The sequence below is a fragment of the Pinus tabuliformis genome, chromosome 4_1, assembly GCF_031772625.1.
Source record: "Pinus tabuliformis cultivar Carrire ecotype Pingquan chromosome 4_1, CPIR1, whole genome shotgun sequence".
Lineage (NCBI taxonomy): Eukaryota > Viridiplantae > Streptophyta > Pinopsida > Pinales > Pinaceae > Pinus > Pinus tabuliformis.
This window is the reverse complement of record NC_142303.1, coordinates 78,383,907-78,399,816: the sequence shown is the minus strand read 5'-3', so window position 1 is coordinate 78,399,816 and position 15,910 is coordinate 78,383,907. Positions and strand designations below refer to the sequence as shown.

The 15,910-nt window shown below is 38.1% G+C and overlaps 1 pseudogene; it reads right to left on the bottom strand.

The window, feature by feature from the left end:
* Positions 1–7,167: 7,167 nt before the first annotated feature.
* Positions 7,168–14,948, bottom strand: LOC149174257 (ER-bound oxygenase mpaB-like; annotated as a pseudogene).
* Positions 14,949–15,910: the final 962 nt, after the last annotated feature.

Genomic DNA, 15,910 nt, shown 5'->3' with positions numbered 1-15,910 from the left:
AAGTGCAGAAGGTGGAGAATTTGCAGTGAGCATGCAAGAATTGCAAGAAAGAGTAAAACAACAACTACAGGAAAGCAACGACAAATAAAATCGAAGGGTTGATTCAAATAGAAGGAAAAAAAACTTTGATATTGGTGATTTAGTGATGGTACATTTGAGGAATAAAGGAACCTACAACAAGCTAAAACTCAAGAAGATCGAACCTTGTAAAATTTTAAGGAAATTTTCCTCAAATGATTGTGAAGTGAAGCTTCCAAGCAATGTTGTTATTTCCCCAATTTTTAATGTTATAATTTGTTTTTCTTTCATGAAACATGAAAAGTTTAAGATGATGAGTCTTCAAGTGAAGTAGATAATATTGTTGAATGGGAACAACAACTTCCCAAAGAAACTCCAAAGGAAATTAAAGGCCTATTAGATCAAAACGTATTGAAGAAAACTAGAGGAAAATAGTACTTTCAATGTTTGGTGAAGTCGAGAAATCAACCATTGGAGGATGCTACTTGGATGAATATTGAAAAGATGTCCAAGAATTTCACAAATTTTCAAGAGACCATGGACAATTTCTTTCCCCAAGAGTGTGATGCAACAATATCTTACTCTTGAAATTGGAAAAAAACAAATGAAATGTGAAAGGAATTAGATTCCTTTATTTTGTTAGTAAATTAGTTTTGTTTTAGTTTAAAGATTAGAAATTTTGGATAGGAATGATGTTAGAAAAAATAAGAAATCTTTTTTATGGATATAGATGGAAGTAGTTTTTTTATTAAGTTTAGAAAAAAGACTAGATTTGTAGGAGGAAAATTCTGAAGAAAGCTAGGAATTTTTGGAGAACAACAAAGAGCTTGGATTCCTTTTTGGAAAATTCCAACTCATCCAAATTTTAGTAATTATAGAAGAGGAATTGGAAATATGATTATCTATGAATGTATGTACTCCGTTTTTGCAATTCAGAAGAAAATAAAAATACATGTAAGAAATTTGTTGGAGGTTCTCAGAATTGAAAATGTAATTTGAAAGTGAGAATGATTTAATGTTGCTTGCACACTCGAGCTGTTAATATTGTTGTAGGTCAAGCATGATCTGACATCACATGTGAAGAGGTAAAGTTGTATTCACTTATCTGTACATGGGTCTATTTTGAAATTCCAACACTTTGGGCCATGGCCTTGTATGCCTGGTTATATGTTAGGTCCCTATAATACTAGTGATTCCCCCATTACTATTTTCATTGTATCCCTTATTGTTATTGTTGTGCCCCTATTGTCGCCATATTGTTATTTTTGTACCCAATAGAAGCCCACTATTGTTATTTTTGTGCCTTTATATTATTATTGTTAGGTCAGCTTTGGTCATATTGTGACCCCTTAGACTCCTATTTATAGAAAGGAGGACTTGTCATTTGCATCATCCAAGAATTGTTTATTTGTGTAATGTAAAGGAGGTTTCCCCCTCGAAGAGGTTGATTTCTAAGGCGTTGATCTATCTTTTCTATCTTTTTGTGAGTTGGTTTCATAACATTTGGTATCAGAGGTTTGGATTCTAGGGTTTCACTGCTCCAAACAGGTCATTGTGGCATTTTCGCTATAACTTTTTCCTCCAACGTTTCAGAAGATAAAACAAAAACCCATTTGAGCCGAAATCATTCTGAACCTCGGATCTAAATTTCAGAACTTTTCTTGCTATATTTGCAGAGATATGATCGAAGGAAGTGAGGGTTTTTACAGGATCCTGAATTATATCTCAAACAGGTGACCTAGGGAAAATCGTCAAAACGTATTTTCTGAGCATCAGATTAAAATTTCGTAAGAAGTTATAGAAGGATGACAAATTGTAGTTTTATTTTTATCTGTTTTAGGTCCTAAAGTTGAAACAGGGACACGTGGCACTTTGCACAAGTTCTCTCTACTAAGCCAGTCTATAATCATGTCATCACGGGAGATTTGGCATAACTCTTCCTTGGAGAGTCCAATCTTGATCAAAATTGCGGGGTTAGAAAGAGGACTCAGAGGGCTACCATATGAATCAATTTCAGACCTTGGAGTTCTGAAATTAAAGAGAGACATTAGATTCAATGTCGAGCTCCTACAAAGTGAAAAAAGGTGTGTAGTTTTTTAAAATTTTTGCATAAGTTTGGTTTGAAAAATTAGTTTGAAGGAATTCAAAGGGCATAGTGAAGAATTATTATCATTAATTGATGCCCCGAAGAAAGAAAATGGAAACACCTAGTCAGCAACCTGAAAGCTCTAGCATGCCTCGTGAAGAAGAGGAAGAAATGCAACATGATATATCAAAATTTTGAGACCAAGTGCAACAAAATTCACTCTCACAAAAAGTAACAGAAGCTAATATTGACGGTTTATAAAAAAGACGTATTAGCTAAGATGTATGGTGTGGAATCTAAGATGGATGGTTTAAAAAAAGGGCGTGAAAGCTAAGATGGATGGTTTAAAGAAAGGCATAGAAGCTAAGATGAATGATGTGGAAGCTAAGATGGATGGCGTGGAAGCTAAGATGGACGTTTTAAAGAAAGGTGTGGAAGCTAAGATGGAAGATTTGAAGATAGATTTGAGGTTTCTATAAGAAATTCTTACTAATGGCGAAAGGGTAGTAAAGGAAATTGATGATGAGAACAAAATAAATTTCAATCATTATTTCATAGACTCTAATGCTGGATCGAAGACCCACCATGTTCTAAAGATCGATATGAGGAAGTTTGATGGCAAGGATCTTGTAACATGGATACTATAGATGGAGCAATATTTCGATCTCCATAATGTGAAAAACACACAAAAGGTACACATTACAATTTTGTATTTGGAACCAAATCAGTTTGTATGCTATCGATGGCTTTGCTCTCATAAACAAATTTTCACTTGGGCAATTTTGACGGATGAAATGATAGCACATTATGAGGATACAAAAACAACACTTTTTCGAGCTAACTGATAAATCTCAAACAAAATGGTTCAATGATGGAGCACATTGAGGACTTCCAAAAATTGAATATAAGGGTAAAATATATTCCAGAGGAGCATAGGATTGATGTCTTCATAGGGACTTTAAAGTATAACATCCAACATGAAGTTCGCCTTTGGGAACCTGATTCATTGGAGAAGCCATTTAGGTTGGTAAGAAAAATGGAAACCAAAATTATGGCAACAAGGAAGCCTACCACTCACAATTATAAAGATGGAAGTGTTGTTGCCCCTAGCCTTGCACAACCTACAAGGTTGACACCACAAAAATTGGAAGAAAAAAGAGCAAAAGAGATTTGTTACAGTTGTGATAGAAAATACAGTAAAGGTCATAAGTTTGTTGAGAAGAAATTATTTTACATAGATTGTGAAGAGGAGGAAGAAAAGGAATAAGAAACATCAAAAGAAGAGGATATACACCAGGAACAAACCTTAGAGAAAGAAGAAATGAATCCGACCATATCTTTTAATGCATTAGATGGAGTTAGCACTCCTCAAACTATCAAGAGAGAAGGGCATATCAAGAAGAAAAAGGTAATAGTGTTGATTGATTCAGAAAGTACCCATAATTTTATTCATTGTAAGATAGCCAAGGAATTGAATTGCTTCCTATAGAAAGGGCTTTTGAGAATATCTACCAAGTCATTGGCATTGCATAGCAGCGTTTATGCCACTGCCACCATTGCCATCTTTCTTGGTCCAAGTACAGGCTTCCCACACTTAGCTTAGTCGCATCATCTCTGATGTGATTCAATGTGAAATATTGATCCATTTGTGCTAGCCATATGGCCGGATGAGAGCCATTAAATTTATACATGTCCATCTTGGGTGGTCGAGGCTGGGACCGTTGGTGGTTTCCATAGAAGTGAAGAGAATGGCTAGACTCGCCCTCAAGGTTTTATTTAAAATCATATGCCTCCAATTGTTCCCCCGACTTGCCCTTTGTGATTGTGTCATTTAAAGTCTGGATATTCTTCGTTAATGCCTCCAACTTTTGTTCAAGGGTGTCTATATTCTCATTGGCCATAGCTTGAGATCTGGTTTGTACCATGCATAGATCCGGTGCACTTGTCATTACTGTGAAAAAAAATTGGGACCACCTAAAATTTTGACGCTGACAAGTGAATGGTACCACCTTGCTCAACCTGTCGACGTGATTCTTATACTCCGAAAGGAGTTTTACCCCTCACTTAGGAATACTGCAGTAGCCGATTCCCAGAAAAGTTAATTCTGCCCAATGTCCTGCGAGAATCACGCCCAGGTATAGGTGCCACACAAATAGTCAGATCTGTCGGCGAAATCCTCAACTGCATAGTATGAGTAGGAATGTGGCAGTGATCGAACCCTTGCTGCTAGAACTGAATGGAGGATCTGATTGTTGCGACTGCTACAGAACCCAAACTGCTGGATCTGAATGGCAGATCTAATAGATCTGATTGGCGAATCTAATAGATCTGAATGGTGGATCTGATAGATCTGAATGGCGGAATTGATTGTTGTGGCTGCGACATAACCCAATCTGCTAGATCTGATCTGGGAAAGATGATGCGTTATCTAGAGAGAGACAAGGGAACTACGGTCTCAAGGAGTGTTAGGTGCTACAGATCGTAATATACATAAGGGTCCGATAGTAGTACTCGGCCCAATATTTCAGGGCACTAACCAAGGAGGATCAACTGTACCCTTAGTCATACAACTTGAATACCCTATTGTACGTGCGAGTAATCTCATAGAGCATTGTTCTTGGTGTATTGTAGCAGCAAGACGACCGATGGTTTATCTATGGTGAGGTTTCAAGAGAGTTTAGGGTGCTTCCGATATACCCAGAGGGTACTTGGAAGACAGTCCGTGCGTGGTTCTGTCTAATGTGCTACTACTCGAAGGGGTACCCACAGGGGTTACAAGGGAGTCCAACAAGCGTGACCACCTCTTGTATTTCCTGCGTGCATGCCTCCCCAAATCCGCAGGTTTATGTGCTCAACGACAGATCCCGTGGTTTAAAGACGTCGAAACACGTCTCTAACCAAAAAAAATTCTGCTAGAAATGGAAATCCCACTGGTCCTGGAAAGTGCTCTAATACCACTTTTTATGCTCTTGACCTGCGAGAAGATACCAGAATAACAAATATGCGAAGAAATATACCCAGAACATAGAACAATAAGAAATAAGAGCATGTATTTTATTATTCAGAAAGGAAAGCAATGTTCACTTTCCTCTTCGAGGGGGCAACCTCCAATAGAGTTGGGCTCAATTATAAAATAAGACACGACGCTCCTCAAGGGGAGTCTCTATCCCTTATATAGGATTCATACATGCAATACCATGGGTTAGTACCATGGTTCTTATTAATACCATCTATCTAATACCATGGCCCATTTGTAACTAATCGTGGTCCCCTCTTTAAATGCGGGTCAACCACTTACAATTATTAATATGGGTTGTATTGACTCTTTAACTAACTATAACTATGACTCGACCTTATTACATAAATAAGGGGGTTAGGGTTGGACCCTAACAAGAACTGACTAAGTGAGTCTCTGGAAGCTGGAAGGCAAGCCTGTGAGAGCGACTCTGGGTTTCTGGACATTGTCATGCCTATAGCATGAGAGCGACTCAAGATTAAGTTGTCCAAAAATTCAGTGGGACCCAAGCAAAAGTTGTCTAAAGTGTTGGATTGGTTCATGAGGGTCCTGAAGCTGATGTTGAATGTTTGTATGGTGTGTTTTCATCAGTTCCACTTCCTTAATGTGACTTAGGAGGTCGAATCATATCATAGTGGCCTCTCGTCACATGTTTACCATGGCTAGCCAGTTGCTTGGGTAGATGTGAGAGGAGGGAGTTACATGGAGTAGATTGATCAAGTGGATCAAGATACAAAGACTCATGGCATGTGGATGATAGAGGATGACAGGTGTTCCTTAAAAATGTAATACTTTCGGTGGAGCCAAATTCTAAATTGAGTTTAAGAGTGCTCATATAGTCTTGAGGAATGGAAAGATTAGTCTTCACCTTGGGCTCCATGAACCATTCCAAGGTTTTCTCCACTGGATTTGAATCTTGGGAAGTGGATGAAGGTTGAAGAGACAGATCAACAATCTGATTTACATATTTTCTTATTTGAATAGGTTCAACACAAGGCACTGAAAAAGGAGGACAAGGAATGAAAGGAATAGCAAGTTCCTCTGAAATCAACAATGTCTCATGTATTTGAAAAGTAGGGAGAGTTGAATCATCAAAGGATTGAGACTCGCCATGTAAAGAGATATGAATCAAACGCTCAAACTTTTCTCAAATGAATCCCAATCCATATCTTCTTCAGGAAATTCATAACAAACGTGAAGGAATCGATTAGAAAAATCCTCATTCTTAGTTGATTAATTCTTTTAAGGACATCCCGATAATCACACCCATCAAATGCTAAATGAAGTTGCTTGATGAGATGTTCAAAAGAATGAATGCAAGCGAGTGGTAGGGTATGACACCATCGATTAACTCGACCTTCAAGGGTGAGGAAGAAAAGCACACAAGCCGCATCTTCACACTCGATCTCATAATATTCACAAAACTTAAGAAAGAGAGATGCATGCTCGACTACAGATGTATCACCCTCACCATCAAACTTGGATTGAGATAAGTCGTGAAGAAGTTCATCGGGGATAAAGGGTTTACCATATGATCTATTGGAAAAACACCCTAAAAGTATGATTTGGGGATGTTATGAACTCATAGTCACCATGTAGAGGGTATGAAATTGAAAGAGTTGAGGGAGTTGTAGAGGTTGGATATAGAAGAAATTACTGAGCAATAATTAACTCACGAGGCTTAAAAATGTTTCACGTCAAGGAAAATTTTAAACCTTTGGATATTTATTAGAATTAAAATACTTTTCCCAACCTAATACGATACATTAAAGAACCACACTTGTTGGTTTGAAAATTTGTCTTATGTAATTTAAAAAAAGAAAGTTTTCTTAACAATTATATTAATTTTAAATTATATTTCATCATTATTCAAACTATACATTAACAACAATTATACTAATTTTAAATTATATTTCATCATTATCCAAAATCAGTTATATTTAATAAAAATAAATCTAAAATTACATGAACTTAAATTTTTCCCAATATGTTAACAACAATTATATCAATTTCAAACCAATGATAACCAAAACTTTACTGACAAGAATATGAACCGCCATAAGATTGAAATCAATTATGATTTTTATTTTTACAAAATACCTTTTTAATCACATAAATAAAATATTACTCTTTTATGGTTCTAATAAACAACGTTTAAACTTTAGCGTAACAGGTCATCAAGACAGCTTCTTCCGGTGGGAAAAGGAAGAGAAGAAGGGGCAGGGGATGTCTCCACTGAACGCAGTGCCCAGCTGTCCGATCGGGGCATACCCCAACCCATGCATCCGGTAACCATCGGGATAACTCTCCGGCTTGTACTATGAGTATCTCAATTTATGCACCTTTTCCCGTTCCTTCTCCTCTTCCTCATCCTCAACCTCCATTGAAATCCTCTCTGTTGACCATGTCAGCGGTCTCGGAGGGAGAAACCATCCCACAAAAGTCCCGAGGCAGAGGTGAAGGGTGCCAGTAACCATGGAAATGAACCAGTAGGGCTGACGTGGATATCTCATCGCATCAATCAGCCTCTCCTCGAGCACGCCTTATACGATTAATCTAGCTGTGGGACGGAGGCAAGCCGGCACGATGGACAGCAAAAGATCCAGCGTGCCATCGGCGACCGTTCTGTTGGAATGGGCAAACACCATGTTGTCGGCTTCGTACTAGAGGCTGAATCGCTCCATTTCCTCCACCGTCTCGGGGATGTCTTTAATGCCCATTCGGATGCCGATGCTGCGCCACATCACAAAGTTCGTCGTCGTCTCATTTTCCGTCCAATTCCGGTAACCGAACCTGCGAATATTTAAACACATTAATTTATTTAGCCTACATGTCAAATGATGGGGCCGGAAAAAAGGGCAAGGAAAAGAGGATGCATTTACCTGGCTGCAAACCGTTTGGGCTCCAAGATGAAAGTGGAGAGTGTGTAGAGGTAATCCTGGTTGGAGATGTTGTAGTGGCTGTGAATGAAATTGAGGCGGCGGAGAGCGTGTTGAATATGTAATTTCAACGCAGTCACCCAAAACCACCGCAGCAAAACCACAAACCCGCTTGAGGCATATCGGACCGCTCTTTGGTATGGAGTGGTTTCCGTACACAAGGGCCCGATAAAATTTAGTGTTGACGCATGGCTCTCCCCATACGTCAGCATACGTAAAATTTCGGAACGTAATGGTCAGTCATGTAATGGTTCCCGATATCTCCGTCCTCCGTCCGATTGTTTCCATCGCTCTCCACCGTCGATTGATTCAAACCTGCATACGGCCAACATTAATTACATAGCGTGGAGTAAAATCAAGTTTCATTGACCATAACTTTTATTAATAAATTGTCATATGGGTAGGTGAAGTATTAATGTTTTTTTTTCGGAGGTATGGGCGCATATGCTCATTACGTAAGTTTTGTATGGGATATGGGTACTTGGTAATTTTTTTATGTTTTTTAAGAGCTGACCATTTTTGTAATGAAGTGAAGAACACAGGTGCGCGAAAAAAAGAAAAGAAAATGAAGACTTGATCACAGCAGTGCAATATGAAAAATGAAGACGAAGTTTGTATGAAGCATGATGCGAATATAGCACAGCAGTGCGGAAAAGAACTAGAATCCTTTGTATGGTTTTGTAATTTTTTTTATGTGATATGCATAGAAGTGAAGCAGACGTATAATGTTTTTGAACTGCATATGTAAATTTTTATTACAGCAGTAAATGTAAATGCTCCTTTTACAGCAGTAAAAGTGTATGAAGATTTTACACAGCAGTGTAAAGATCATTTTGAAAAAGAGAGACAGAGTATTTTGTTTTGGTGAAAGTTTTTGGTAAATCCCTCTCAGTAAAAGAGGAAGAAATATGTTGTTTCAGGCATTTTTATTTAAATGAATATCAATCATTTTATGGTGGTGAAATATTTTGTTCCTCAGTAAAAAAAAATTAAGCTTCCCTGTGCAAAAAGATCCTGTGGAGGTGAAACAGAGCATTGCCTCTGTGGAGTTTATTTTCTTTGTTTTTGGGATTTTATCAGAAAAATCCCCAACAGTGGTATCAGAGCAGGCTTAGGCTCTTTGAAGGTGTTCAAGAAGCTGAAGGGAGGAGTTTGTTGCAGCAGTAAAACTTCTCAAGCAGAGTGAAGGCTCAGTCAAGAAAATACTCAGGTATTTCACAAAGTTTTTTTATGTGTTGCTGAAGAAGCAGTCAGTTGTTTTAAAATACACAGTCAAGAAATTGAAGCATAGTTGAGGCTGCAAGAACGGCTCGCACAAGCACCAGTAATAGCATGGGTATGCAGCTCCCATTATTTGATGGTAAAAACTATGACTATTGGGCAATAACAATGAAAGCCTTGTTTGCTTCCCAAGACTTATGGGAAATAGTTGAGGAAGGTTTTGAACAACCAGCAGATGAAAATGAGTTTAATGCATTAACTCAAGGAGAGAAGGATCTATTAAAGAGCTGCAAGAAGAAGGATTCAAAAGCCCTTTTCTTCTTGTATCAAGCAGTGCATGGAAGCGTGTTTCCAAGGTTAGCAGCAGCTAAGACATCCAATGAAGCATGGCAAACCCTCAAGACAGCCTATCAAGGCATGGAGAGAGTGAAGACAGCAAAACTGCAATTGCTGAGGAAAGATTTTGAGAATTTGTGCATGAAGGAGTCAGACAACATTGACTCATTCTTCACACATGTAATTGGTTTGGTCACACAGATAAGGACTCATGGAGAAACCATTGAAGATAGGAGGATTGTGGAGAAAATATTGAGGGTCTTACCCTCAAAGTTTGATGCGATTGTCACCACCATTGAAGAGACAAAGGATCTCTCAAAATTTTCAGTTGATGAGCTACATGCATCACTGATAACACATGAGCAGAGGTTGAGTAGAAATGAAAACTCATCTCTAGAGCAAGCCTTCAAGACCCAGATGTCTTTTGGAAGAGGAAGAGGTCAAGGCAGAGGAAACAAAAGAGGAAGAGGCAGAAGCCAGAACAGAGGTGGAAGGAACAGCCCAGCAAATGCTCAAGGAAGAGGCAGCAATCCAAATCAGAACCAAGGCCAAGGCAGCAGCCAACAAAGAGGACAACATCATGCTCAAGGACAAAGGTATGAAAAATCCAATGTCCAATGCTATTATTGTAAAAAATATGGGCATTATGCCAGTGAATGTAGGAAGAAGCAGCATGATATGAGTAATAGACAAAATGCAAATGTCACTAGAGAAAACATCAGCCAAAATAATGTGTTGTTAGCCTGTAACATGGCTGAAACAAACAGTGAAGACATATGGTTTTTAGACTCAGGTTGCAGCAACCATATGACAGGACACATAGCCCTCTTTTCTGCTCTAGATCAGAATGTGAAATCAGAAGTTACACTTGGAACTGATAACAAAATCTATGTTATGGGAAAAGGGGAGGTAAAAATATTTACAAAGCAAGGAGAAAGGAAAACCATAGCAGATGTCTACTATGTCCCTGGAATGAGATGTAACCTCTTGAGTATTGGACAGCTTGTCCATAAGGGGTACAATGTTTTCTTTAAAAATGATGTATGCACCATCATGGATATAGCACCCAGCAAACGATGCATTGCTGAAGTAAAAATGACAAGGAACAGGATGTTCCCTCTCAGGATCAGGGCAGATTTGAAAAACAAAAATGTAATTGCAACAGTTACCCAAGAGGCTTTCCAAAGCGTGCCAAAGGAGGAAAATTGGTTGTGGCACTTGATATTTGGTCATCTCAATTTTGGAGGTCTAAATTTGTTGAGCAGAAAAGGAATGGTAAGAGGACTACCATTGATAGAGAAACCAGACAGCCTTTGTGAAGGTTGCATTTTGGGAAAACAACATAGAGAAAGTTTTCCATCAGGGAAGAGCATAAGGGCAAACGCACCCTTAGAGATTATCCACTCAGATTTATGTGGACCAATGCAAGCTCCATCATTAGCAGGCAGCCAATATTTCCTAACATTCATTGATGATTTTACAAGAAAAACTTGGGTATATTTTCTTAAAAACAAAAGTGAAGTGTTTGAAAAATTTAAAAATTTCAAAGCACTTGTGGAGAACCAAAGCGGGCTGCATATTAAAGTTTTGAGAACTGACAGAGGAGGTGAGTATATCTCCAAGGAGTTTCTACGTTTTTGTAGAGAAAATGGAATTCATAAACAGTTTACAGCGAGGTACACCCCACAGCAAAATGGAGTTGCTGAAAGGAAGAACAGGACCATCATGGATATGGCGAGGAGCATGTTGAAGGCAAAGCATTTGCCAAATGATTATTGGGCTGAAGCTGTAAATTGTGCAGTGTACATTTTGAATAGGTGTCCTACAAAAGCAGTGTTGAACAAAGTGCCGGAAGAAGCATGGAGTGGGAGAAAGCAAGGAGTCACCCACATTAGAGTTTTTGGATGTGTGGCCTATGCACACATACCAGATCAGTTAAGGAGGAAGTTGGACAACAAAGGGGAGAAATGTATCTTCATTGGATACAGTGAGGAATCCAAGGCATACAGGTTGTATATCCCATCCACCAAGAAGTTTTTTGTCAGCAGAGATGTTCAATTCATTGAAGAGGAAGCTTGGGATGGAAGCATAGAGAAAACAGTGAATGTTAAAAACTGTTTGTCTCATGATGAAGATGAAGAGGAAGTGGCTGAAATGCATCCCCAAACAGCAGCGCCAACACAAGGACAGCAAGGGACACCATTGAGGATAAATGAGAGTGCTTCTCCAAGCACACCACAAGGAGGAAATTCATGTGCATCTTCAAGCACTTGCACACCAAGTGAAAGAGGTAAGAAATTTAGAAATCTAAGTGACATTTATGATGAAGGAATGAATTCCTTATTTGCCTTGTATTGTCATGTTGATGACCCTATTCATTTCGAAGATGCAATTAAAGATAAGAAATGGATAGAAGCTATGGATGAAGAGATGAATGCCATAGAGAGAAACAAAACATGGGATTTGGTTGAGCTACCAAAAGGTAAAGAAGTCATTGGAGTAAAATGGGTTTACAAGACCAAGAGCAATGCTGAAGGCAAGATAGAAAGGCACAAGGCAAGGCTGGTTGTCAAGGGGTACAAGCAGCAGTATGGGAGAGATTATGAGGAGACTTTCGCACCGGTTGCAAGAATGGAAACCGTGAGAGCAGTGTTGTCCATAGCAGCACAAAACAAATGGAAAGTCTACCAAATGGATGTGAAGTCAGCATTCCTAAATGGAGTGTTAAAGGAAGAGGTTTATGTTGAACAACCTTTAGGCTATGAGAAGAAAGGTGAAGAGCACAAAGTGTGCAAATTGAAGAAAGCTCTTTATGGGCTGAAGCAAGCGCCAAGAGCATGGTACAGCAGGATAGATTCATATCTATTGGATAATGAATTCGACAAGTGTGAAGGAGAACCCACAGTCTACATCAAAGAAAAGGATGGTAAAATTTTAATTGTTGTCTTATATGTTGATGATGTTATTTTCATAGGTAATGATGATCAGCTCATTGAGAATTTTAAATCAGTCATGAAAGAGGAATTTGAAATGACTGACATGGGTTTCTTGAGATACTTCTTAGGCATAGAAGTTAGATCAAAATGAAAAAGGAATTTTTATCTCACAAGCAAGATATGTAAATCAAGTATTGAGCAGATTTAACATGCAAGAGTGCAAGGCAGCAATCACTCCCACAGTAATGGGATTAAAACTCAGCAGAGAGGACAGCGGCAAGGATTTTGATCCTAGTTTGTACAAGAGTATTGTTGGCAGCCTTATGTATTTAACAGCAACCAGGCCTGACATTATGTATGCTGTTAGTTTAATTTCCAGATTCATGGAGAGGCCAAAGGAGGCACATTGGCAGGCAGCAAAAAGAATTTTGAGGTATGTCAAAGGTACCAAAATGTTTGGCATATTATATAGTGTCTCAGAAAGTTCAGATTTAATTGGATACACTGATAGTGATTGGGCTGGAAGTGTAGATGATCGGAAAATCACTTCCAGTTATGTTTTTCATATGGGTTCAGGAGCCATTTCATGGGCTTCTAAGAAGCAGTCCATTGTAGCATTGTCTACAGCAGAGGCTGAATATGTGGCAGCTACAGCAGCAGCATGTCAAGCAGTTTGGATGAGAAGAATGTTGAGGAGCTTAGGCCAAGAGCAGGCAAAAGTGACAGTGATTTTTTGTGACAATAGCTCAGCTATTGCATTGTCAAAGAATTCAGTGTTTCATAAGAGAACGAAACACATTGATACAAGGTTTCACTACATCAGAGAATTGGTGAACAATGGAGAAATTGTCCTAGAACATTGCAGGACTCAAGAACAGGTAGCAGATATCTAGACAAAGCCATTGGATCAGAAAAGCTTTGAATTTTTGAGAAAATGTTTGGGTATGACTGAATGCCCAACAGTTGAAATTAAAGGGGAGTGTTGAATATGTAATTTCAACGCAGTCACCCAAAACCACCGCAGCAAAACCACAAACCCGCTTGAGGCATATCGGACCGCTCTTTGGTATGGAGTGGTTTCCGTACACAAGGGCTCGATAAAATTTAGTGTTGACGCGTGGCTCTCCCCATACGTCAGCATACGTAAAATTTCGGAACGTAATGATCAGTCATGTAATGGTTCCCAATATCTCCGTCCTCCGTCCGATTGTTTCCATCGCTCTCCACCGTCGATTGATTCAAACTTGCATACGGCCAACATTAATTACATAGCGTGGAGTAAAATCAAGTTTCATTGACCATAACTTTTATTAATAAATTGTCATATGGGTAGGTGAAGTATTAATGTTTTTTTTCGGAGGTATGGGCGCATATGCTCATTACGTAAGTTTTGTATGGGATATGGGTACTTGGTAATTTTTTTATGTTTTTTAAGAGTTGACCATTTTTGTAATGAAGTGAAGAACACAGGTGCGCGAAAAAAAAAAAAAAAAAAATGAAGACTTGAGCACAGCAGTGCAATATGAAAAATGAAGATGAAGTTTGTATGAAGCATGATGCGAATATAGCACAGCAGTGCGGAAAAGAACTAGAATCCTTTGTATGGTTTTGTAATTTTGTTTATGTGATATGCACAGAAGTGAAGCAGACGTATAATGTTTTTGAACTGCATATGTAAATTTTTATTATAGCAGTAAATGTAAATGCTCCTTTTACAGCAGTAAAAGTGTATGAAGATTTTACACAGCAGTGTAAAAATCATTTTGAAAAAGAGAGACAGAGTATTTTGTTTTGGTGAAAGTTTTTGGTAAATCCCTCTCAGTAAAAGAGGAAGAAATATGTTGTTTCAGGCATTTTTATTTTAAATGAATATCAATCATTTTATGGTGGTGAAATACTCTGTTCCTCAGTAAAAAAATTTTAAGCTTCCCTGTGCAAAAAGATCCTATGGAGGTGAAACAGAGCATTGCCTCTGTGGAGTTTATTTTCTTTGTTTTTTGGATTTTATCAGAAAAATCCCCAACAGAGCGAAGGAGCCACGTAGGCTGTCGACGTGGCTGCTGAGAAGCTCTTCCACAATAATGTGGGTGTCGTCGTAGCGCTTGATGACGTTAGGCGGAGAGAACTGGCGAGTGGCAGCAAGAACCTTTGAGATGGTGGGTATGGCAAAGGTCCTGAAAAGAGCGAATTCCAGCGCCTTTTTGCTCAGAAAAGGGAACTCCAAGAAATAAGTCATCCTGCACACCGCCAGTGCATCTCTCACGGGATCCAGAGATGATATCAATTGCAGCCGTTTGCGGCGGAGGTGGTGGCACATGCCCACCCACATCGACACCATGATCACCACCACCACAGGGAATACATAGAGGACCGACATACTGCTTTCCCTGCCTCACTCTTTCGATAATATGAACTGCTCTGCTTATCTTCACACCCTGCCCTCCCCTTGGCTATTTATTGCCCTCGCATAGTTGGTTACACAGCCTCGCTCTATACAATTTGTCGCTCACATGTTACGTATAATTTGTTATCTTATTTCTCGGATTCCTCTTGTTTCAAGAACACAGGTTTTGACTTTCGTCTACAGTCTCATTTCCAACTTAACTGTCAAAGTACAGCGGCCTCCATGTTTGACCGTTGTTCACTTAATTTCAAATTCCATCTGTCTCTCAAACGAAAATTCAAATTGAAGGAAATTTAATTTCGTGAATTTTAACTAAAATATAATTTAAATCTGTAGAGTTATGAGTTATATAATTTTTGTTGAATTCACAATTTTTTATTTATTTGAAGTATGTAATCTATACAATTTAACATATTAGGTATTTAAAAACTTAATTTAAACAACAATAAATTATAGTTTTGCACAAAATTGTATTATAGTTTTGTAAAAAATTGTATGATAAATTTTTATTAAAAACCAAATTTAATTTTTCAATACAATACAATTTTATGTGACATTGTAATTGTAAAATATTATTTAAATTTCAGTTTTAAATGTATAAAATGAATTTAGTGCTTTGAATAAATTCTTTTAACATGGTATACAGTGCACATCACACATGTAATGCAAATCAATAACTCCAAAATTTTAAGTAAAAATGCTTGGAAAATATATAGTGAACAAAGGAAAAAAATTAACTCTATTGATTGGTTTTGTAGTATGATGTAAAATTGTTTTAGCTTGATCAAGAGTTCATCTTCCTTGAATATAAGAAGATAAGGTAACATATAAAAGACTGAAAACCTCTCTAAGCACTAATATATTATACAGTACACATCACACATGTAATGGGAGGACATAACTTCAAAATTTAAAGTAAAATTGATTAGATAATATCTACTAAACAAGTAAAAT